The sequence below is a fragment of the Carex rostrata genome, chromosome 12, assembly GCF_964058835.1.
Source record: "Carex rostrata chromosome 12, lpCarRost1.2, whole genome shotgun sequence".
Lineage (NCBI taxonomy): Eukaryota > Viridiplantae > Streptophyta > Magnoliopsida > Poales > Cyperaceae > Carex > Carex rostrata.
Genome location: NC_135929.1, coordinates 1,296,165 through 1,305,149, shown reverse-complemented (window position 1 = coordinate 1,305,149; position 8,985 = coordinate 1,296,165). Strand labels below are relative to the sequence as shown.

Sequence of the window (8,985 nt, the reverse complement as noted above, 5' to 3'; positions counted from 1 at the left end):
TAAAATTCAAATTGTCGATTCGAACTGTTCAACAAAATATTTATACTAAAATATGCATGGAGATGAAATTTTATATTTTTTGAAATTTTTTTGCTATTTTTTAAGATAGGTACAAAATCACTGTTTTTGAACCGTTCAAAAAACAATGATTTTCTACCCATTTTAAAAAATAGCAAAAAAATTTCAAAAAATATAAAATTTCATCCCTAACCATATTTTAGTATGGATATCATGTTGAACGGTTCGGATCGACAATTTAGACTTTGAATGTGAAGAAAATGAAGATATAAAATATGAGGTATGATGAGGTATAAAAAAAAATGAGGCATTGGAACCCTCCTTTAATCTCTATTCTATTATTAAGCACGTTGGGTGTACGATCCACTAACGGCTACAATTGAGAGATGAAACTTCGGATTTGATCTCAGCTCTCAAATTACATATTTTGTCTTCTTTTGATTAAATGCATCTGTTTTATGTATAGAGCCGTAGCACGGTGCCAAATCATAATATGCATAGTACCATAGACTCACTCTTATAAGAAAATATATATTTTTAATATATATATATGAGGAAGGATCAAGTTACAACAATTTTTGAGTTACAACAAGTTACAACAACTATTTTATACATTTTTAAAGTCCAAATCGTCGATCCAAACCGTTAGATGTGATCTCCACAATAAAATGTGCTTGGAGACCAAATTTTACATTTTTTGAAATTTTTTTACTATTTATTAAGATGGGTACAAAATTCAATGGTTTTAATTTGACTAGTTTTTGTACCTATCTTAATAAATAGTAAAAAAATTCTAAAAAATGTAAAATTTGGTCTCCAAGCACATTTTATTGTGGAGATCACATCTAGCAGTTTGGATCGACGATTTGGACTTTGAAAATGTATAAAATAGTTGTTGTAACTTGTTATAACTCAAAAATTGTTGTAACTTGATCATTCCTCATATATATATATTAAAAATATATATTTTCTTATAAGAGTGAGTCTATGGTACTATGCATATTATGATTTGGCACCGTGCTACAGCTCTATATTCGAGTTTTCAAATCCTAACGGTCGATCCAAACCGTTCATCTTGTTCTCCATATTAATATGTGTTTGGAGACCAAATTTTACATTTTTTGAAATTTTTTTACTATTTTTTTAGATTTATTGAAAATCACTGTTTTTGGATAGTCCAGAATTTTTAGATCAAGTGATTTTCTAAATATCTAAAAAAATAGTAAAAAAATGTAAAATTTGGTCTCCAAACACATATTAATATGGAGAACAAGATGAACGGTTCAGATCGACCGTTAAGATTTGAAAACTCAAATATAGAGCCGTAGCACGGTAATAACCCGTGATATGCATAGTACCATAGAGTCACTCTTCTTATAATACTTATAGATATATTATAATTAATAATTCTAAAGTTTTCAGAAAGAACCAAATTTTTGTGAACAATTTGGAGGAATAATCCATGAACAGTTGTACCATTCACAATTTATTTTAGAATTATTTCCTAATTATTCACATATCTTTTTATTACGATTCAAAACATGAGCAATTCATATATCTTATTATTACGCATGCATTCATAATCTAACAACGCGAGTTTAGTTTTAATTTGTGAATGCGTGCGTTCAGTAAACATAATATTATTATGGAATATTTTAAATAAGAATCTGTTAGATTTTTCTGATAAGGGGGTAAAACAAGAAGATATTTAAAGTTAGAAATAAAACGAAAATATTGTAATCAACAAAGGGGATGTAGCTCAAATGGTAGAGCGCTCGCTTTGCATGCGAGAGGCACGGGGTTCGATCCCCCGCATCTCCATTTTGTCAACTTAAACAATGCCATTCATTATTTTTGCTTCCCTTTTGTCCCGTATTTGCCGTACAGCTGTTCTCTGTTTGATATTAATTTGTTCCATTTTGGGTTTTCCTTACTTTATTTTAAGGATTGCTATTAAATTATAGGACGCTGATAACAATCCCCGCAGGTCTATCCCCGCAAAAAACTCCGCACTAACTGCCAAAAAAGTCATGGGGAGACCGCTCAATCATTAATACTCCGCAGAAAATGTTAGTATTTAACTTGAATCATCAAAGTATTTATCCTGGATTTGCAAAGTATTAATCCCTATGCAATGATCTCTATTTATGACTGAATAAATCAATCCATTAATTGTCCCCGCACAAAATTTTCTTTTTTTTTGAATTGTCCCCGCACAACTGGGGACCATTAAATAAACAATCTCCTCATAAATACTTGTCAGTTATCCCCGCACAAAATTTCCTTTTTTTTTGGATGGTCCCCGCATAACTAGGGACCATTAAATAAACAATCCCCTCACCTAATGATAAATACTTCTCACACATAATGATAAATACTTTATGTTACATAGATAAATACTTCTCAGACATAATTGTAATTTTCAGTAAAAACATCAATGATAAATACTCTCACGCATAATAATAAATACTCTATGTTACATGGATAAATACTCTATGTTACAAAGATAAATATTTTATGTTACATAGATAAATATTTCTCAAACATAATTATACTTATAGTAAAACATCAGTGATAAATACTCTTAGACATAATAATAAATACTCTCATTATAAAGAATAAATACTTTATGTTACATAGATAAATACTTCTCAAACATAATTGCAACTTACAGTAAACATCAATGATAAATACTCTCAGACATAATGATAAATACTTTATGTTATATGGATAAATACTTTATGTTACATGGATAAATACTTCTCAGAAATAACAAATAAACATTTATTAACGAGGATTGTTATTAGATAACAGTATAATTAATGCGGAAATTGTTTTTAAAGGAATAATTAATGCGGGAATTGTTATTAGAGGAAAGCATAATTAATGCAGGGATTGGTATTAAATGACTCTAATTTAATGCGGGGATAAATGGAAATTTTTAGCCAAATAAGTGAGGGGATATGATAATTAAGGAAGAGAGAGAGAGTGCGGGGATAAATGGGGGGACAGGGGTGGGGGGATTGTTATAATTATTCTAAATTATATACAACTTCTTAATTATGCATCCAGAAGCAGCTCTCTGATGCATAATTAATTGCAATCCTTAATTTTAACAATACATTAAATTTTCATCTCCATTCTTAAGTATGTAGATATCATGATATGTCAACAACTTAGATTAAAAAATAAAATTTCAAATTGAATAAATAGTTTATCTTTTTCTTAATTATATTCATCTTTTTGATGTTTTTATGTTCTGATTTCTTCATTTTTTTTCGAAAACTTTCCATAAACTCCATTGTTTGATTTCCATATACTGTATTTTCTGATTGATATTTTTTTTCCATTTTTAAAATTTTATTTTAAGGATATATATCTACAGTAATCGTTGCCATTTTTCACTTCGTTGTATATTAATGCGTGCGCTAATTATTTTCTAATCCTGTAATTCTCAAGGAATTTGAAACTGAAAAATGTTCTTATCTAAGCATCAAAACATTTATAATGAAAGACAACTTTTCAAAGAAAAAAAAATACAAATATAATTTTTTTAAAGAGGGGGATCCAATTACACCATTTTATGGTTATTCATTGAAGATAGTTTTTATACACCGAGTTGGCACTATATATATATATATATATATATACCCCGGCTGTCGTCCATCTCCATATATATATATTCTCCAAGATAGTAAATCTTGTGCCTGTGTCAGTTGCACCCCATGCATGCATGTTAGCATGTACGTACCAGATGTATAAAATGATGATAATTAAGTGCATGCAGAATCAGATGACGGTTCCTCAAAGTTTGGAAATTAATTTCGAATACCACCAACAGTAAGCTAGCTAGGCTGTTCCTCTTTCTACTACTCCAAGGAAATTAAAGTCCTTAATTAATTACCAGAGATCAGGGGCGGACCCACTGTAGCACAGGAGTCAGCTGCCTCCCGCTAGATTTTCAAAAATAGTGCTAAAAATCTGCTTTTCAGACCTCTGCCCCTCCCTGGAATTCAAATTGCCCCCCTGTAGCCCATTTTGGAATTCTAATAGACGGAACGGAGCCCATATAAACTCTGAGCGAAACAAATTAACGGAGCCCAAATAGGGGCTGATCCCAAATAGCGAAAATTAGTTGAACCAAAATTCCCTATAAATGTTGAATTGTTGATTTTTTTTCAAGTAATTTAGGATTTTTATTATATTGATTGGTATTTTTTTTATTATGTTGAATTGTACCCGATAAGCTATTGGGTTTGAACCCGATAAGCTATTTGCATCCGATTATTGCCCCGCTCTGACAAAAATCCTGCGTCCGCCCCTGCCAGAGATCGATGTTTTGAGAAGAAGAAATTTCAACTGTCAAATGTAAATGTAGAAGAAAAAGGGCACCAGTAGATGTACGTAACAGTGCATGATCAAGGCTATATATACTCTATATATATATGGAAGAGATACTGCTAACTCAGCACTCAGTATCTCAGGACCAGTTACAAGTGAAGGAAAAGTAAAATAACAGATTATTTTTTACTGTATATATTGATATTCTCCAACTTTCGTAAATTCAAATGACATTTTACATATTATATATAGACTCATGGAACACTTTACACACTCCAATCTCACTAAATAACATTTAAGCCTCTCACTTAACTTCACTATTTTCTAAATACAAACTTTATTTCTCATAACATCCCTAGCTAGAAGACTGCAAAATATTAATTCTAACATGGAAAAAACTAAAAATATTAATTTTAACATGTATATATCCCTCATTAAAATAAATAAGATTAATAGTTTGATTCTTCATTTAAATTTCAAATTTTAAAATAAAATTTTAAAAAGTTTTAGTTTTATCGTAAGATTAATAACTTATGTTATTGAAATCTTCCTTTTTAAAAAAAAAATATTATGTATATAATTTTGTACTGATATTGTGCCGTACGTTACAACACTACAACATAACGGTTTTACTGCGACCGGTGCTGACACCGGTCGCAGATAGTTGATTTTTTGCAAAAAAAAAAAGAAAAACCAAAATCAGCGACGACGACGACTTTCTGCGACCGGCGAAGGCGCCAGTCGCAGAAAGTTTTTTTTTTTTTTTTTTTTAGGCGCCGAAAATTTTCGCAGAGAAAACCCTTATTCGCGCGCAAAATGCTCCAAAATTTTTAGCCCCAAATTGCGATTTCTCCCTGAGCGGATCCACCAACCCAAAACCCTAACCAGCGGGGCCACCAGCCGGACGCCACCAGCTAGACGCGCCACCAGCCATCAGCTCTTCTCCGCCAGTCAGCACCATCTCCATCTCGCGCCGCTAGGGTTCGCTCTCACCTCCATCTTGCGGCGAACCTTCATTATGGACTTCGGCTACTCTCTCTTCTTCGCTAATGGCGAATTCGGCTACTTTAACAGCTCAATTGTCGAAGGTTTCTACCTTTCCCTCTCCTTCTCTTCAATTTTGTCATAAGTTATGAAATTGATGCATCATGAAAGGCCTGCATGCTAGTTTGTATTGCAATTGTCACTACTCAAACGTTTAATTTAAGAACAAAAATTATCTCAGATTAACTAGGAGCTGTTATGTCGAGTTGATTTTTTTATCTTGTTGTTGCAAGATCTTTTTGTGGTCAATTTCCTGGTTTATGCCATAAAATTTATAATAATACAGAATGCAAGAAAAGAACCAAATGAAGAACTTTGACCATCAACTAATGTTGCAAGATCTCATTACAATTGGTCTATGTTATATAAATAGGAGCAAAGAGCAAACAAAAGAAGCTGAAGCTACAACAAAAATAGGAGCAAAGAGGAGTTAAAGGATCAAGTATACCTTCCCTTTTGTGTTGAAATTGAGGTACCTTTCAATTATTTTATATATTCTGAATGTCACTAAATTAGTAGTTTTTTTTATGGCATAAGATGCATTATTTATGACAATCACATATTGGATATTGTTGTAGGTTCACATCAGAATTGAAGAAGGCGATTTTTTTATGGCATAAGATTTATGATGATGTTATATTGTTATTTGATGAGGTTATATTATTATTTTATGGTACTTGTAAGATTAATTAAGTCAATCTAGTTAGCATGTTTGATGAATGATGTACCAATTTTATAATTCACATCTTTGTGATAAGTTATTCACATGAAACTTTTATGATTAATGCAAAGTATTTTGAATTTCCTATATGTCTTGTATATATCGATATCGATATATATTTGTATGTTTAAATTTATTTGTATGTTTTATACTGTATGTTGGTACGTGTCGTACCTGGTGCAAATTTAAATAATAAAAGAAATTCCAAAAATCTGACAAATTACTTTCTGCGACCGGTTTTGACTATTAGCGACCGGTTTTTCCGATCGCAGAAATATTTTTCTGACGTTAGCAAAAATTAACAACGACCAAAAAAATTGGTCGCAGAAAAAGTATTTGCGACCGGATGACGTCTTTCTGCTACCGATGACGTCATCAGGGGAGTATCTGCGACCGGTCTTTCAGCGACCAGATTTTACTTTCTGCGATCGAAAATGGTATTTGCGACCGGAATACCGGTCGCAGAAAGTCTGTTCTGCTGTAGTGCAATGAGGACATGTTATAAGTGAACATAAAAATCTCATACAAAATGACATATTTTTATAGAAAAAAATTAGTCTAAATAATAAATATCATTCTTTAAATGATATATATATTTTTTGATCTTTACGATATATTTTCATAAAAAAAATCTCATACAAAATAATATATTAAATGACAAGTAACAATCCTTACATGATATAAAAAAATGGAAATAAATGAAGTTATGATCAGTCAATTATCGATCAATCCAAAAAATCTTTAAACGATATATAAAAATGAAAATAAATCAAGATCCATCATAAAAATAATACAATTTGCGTGTGCATGAGTACCTGTCTAAATAAATTTAAACTTCTGCGTGTAAAGAAAACATAAAAAAGATACATAGAATTAGAATATTTGATCGAAATGCTGATATTCAATATGAAATTTTTTCTTTTAATCAAAACCATTGAAGAATCGGGACATCTATGTACCTAATATAAGAATACAGATTTGTGGTTTTTTATTTAATAAATAAAGTGCTGCATATTTATGACCTATGTTATTTTGTTTTATATTATGTATTCTTAATAGAAACAATGACAAGAAAGCTAGCAGAAATTTTAATTTTCTTTCTATATTAATATTTTCCAATTCTGAATATATGATATCTTACATCTTACATTTTATATAGACTCATGAGAAGTTGAGAACATTCTACACACCCCAATCTCACTAAATAGCATTTAAATCTATCGTTTAACTTCAATATTTTCTCATGACATCCCTAGAAAACTGCAACCATTAATTTCTTCATAAAAGACTACAAAATATTAATTCTAACATAGAAGAAACTAAATTCGTTAATTTTAACATGGATGTGTCTCTTTAAAATAATAAGATTAACAGTTGACTCTTCATTTAAATTTCAAATTTTAAAATATAATAGAAAAATGTTTTAATATTTTGTAAGATTAATATCTTATGTTATTGAAATCTCCCTTTTGTCTTAACAAAAAAAAAAAAAAATCATGTATATGGAGGTAATACGACAGAGAGTAAAGATAAAAATATATACTTGGGAAAGAAATGGTAAATAGTATAATTTACAACTCAATAATGGCGATGGTGCGAAAGATTCAGTGCTAAATCAAATTTAGAATACAAACTTGAAATCCTGAGAAAAGAGAACCTAACGGAGATAGCTTGAAGATTATATATCCGTGGAATTGTGAAATCATTTATTGTTAACTTGCTCATATGTAAAGATTATCCGGAGATAGCTTGAAAATTATAACAAATGCATGCATAACACACTTCATTTGCCTGAGATAAACAAAGAAATGCTATAAATTTTGCTTTAATCAAGCTGTACTACGTACCTAGGCCAGTAGATTATTGTAGCAAGGATAGTATCTCTTATTAAGTAGTTTTGGATGAACGAATCAGGTTATGCTTGGATGCAAGAAATTCATTAGATTATTTTATCAAAAGTATCTGATTTTCACATATCATTTTCTCACAAGAGCAAGAGCTGTACTTCTTTGGTTTTATCAACAGTTCAACATTGTCTTTTAACAAGTATCTGATTATATAGCTAATAGATTTGAACCTGATTAGTTATTGAAATTTGATTTTACTATTTTTTTTTGTCCCTTTTTGACGAAAATCCTGAATCTGTTTCTGAATACAACAAAGAAGTAACACCGTTTGATTGCTTGGCTTAGTAAAGAGGCAGTGGAGGATATTGATACTGGTTTGTAGAATTAATATGTAAAAATTCTGAGGGTCTTCTATACAGTGAAACATATGGTTTTCACATATCATTTTCTCACAAGAGCAAATTGAACTGTTGAAGTCATAAAAGTAGGATTTCTAGAATTTCATAAATTCAATACTGTACAGCCCCAAAATACTGTTGTAGAGCTCATTAGTTGACAGTTGTATCCCCCGTAAAAAAATGGATAGTCAAAATTGCATGAACAAATTTTACACCTGGGTGCTGTGACAACCAGGGCGGATCCAGTATAGAACCGGAGCAGCCGCTTTCTCTTAGATTTTGAGTTTTAGTGATAATCTATCAGTATCGATTAACTTTGCTCCTCTCTGGAATTTTTTTTGTCTCCCTCTATATGTTTGATTTGTAATTTGTGTTAAATTTAATGCTAAAATTAAAATAAATTTTTTGAATTATGATTGGTAATTAGAATTATAAGTTAAAATATCGATCATAAATTATAAGTCTGAGTATTGAAAAATATAAGTCAGAGTACCCAATTAGTTAATGGGTTTAAATCCAATAAGCTATTTAAACCCGATTCGATATTTTTTTTCCCTCTGATGAAAATCTTAGATTCGCCTTTGGTGACAACTGATGATTGGCCCAAGAAAAGACA

The 8,985-nt window shown here is 30.7% G+C and overlaps 1 non-coding gene across 1 annotated transcript; it reads left to right on the top strand.

Annotated features, from left to right (window-relative positions):
- Positions 1 to 1,766: 1,766 nt before the first annotated feature.
- On the top strand, positions 1,767 to 1,839 carry TRNAA-UGC (transfer RNA alanine (anticodon UGC)). The gene has a single exon. It is a non-coding gene; the product is annotated as a tRNA-Ala (tRNA).
- Positions 1,840 to 8,985: the final 7,146 nt, after the last annotated feature.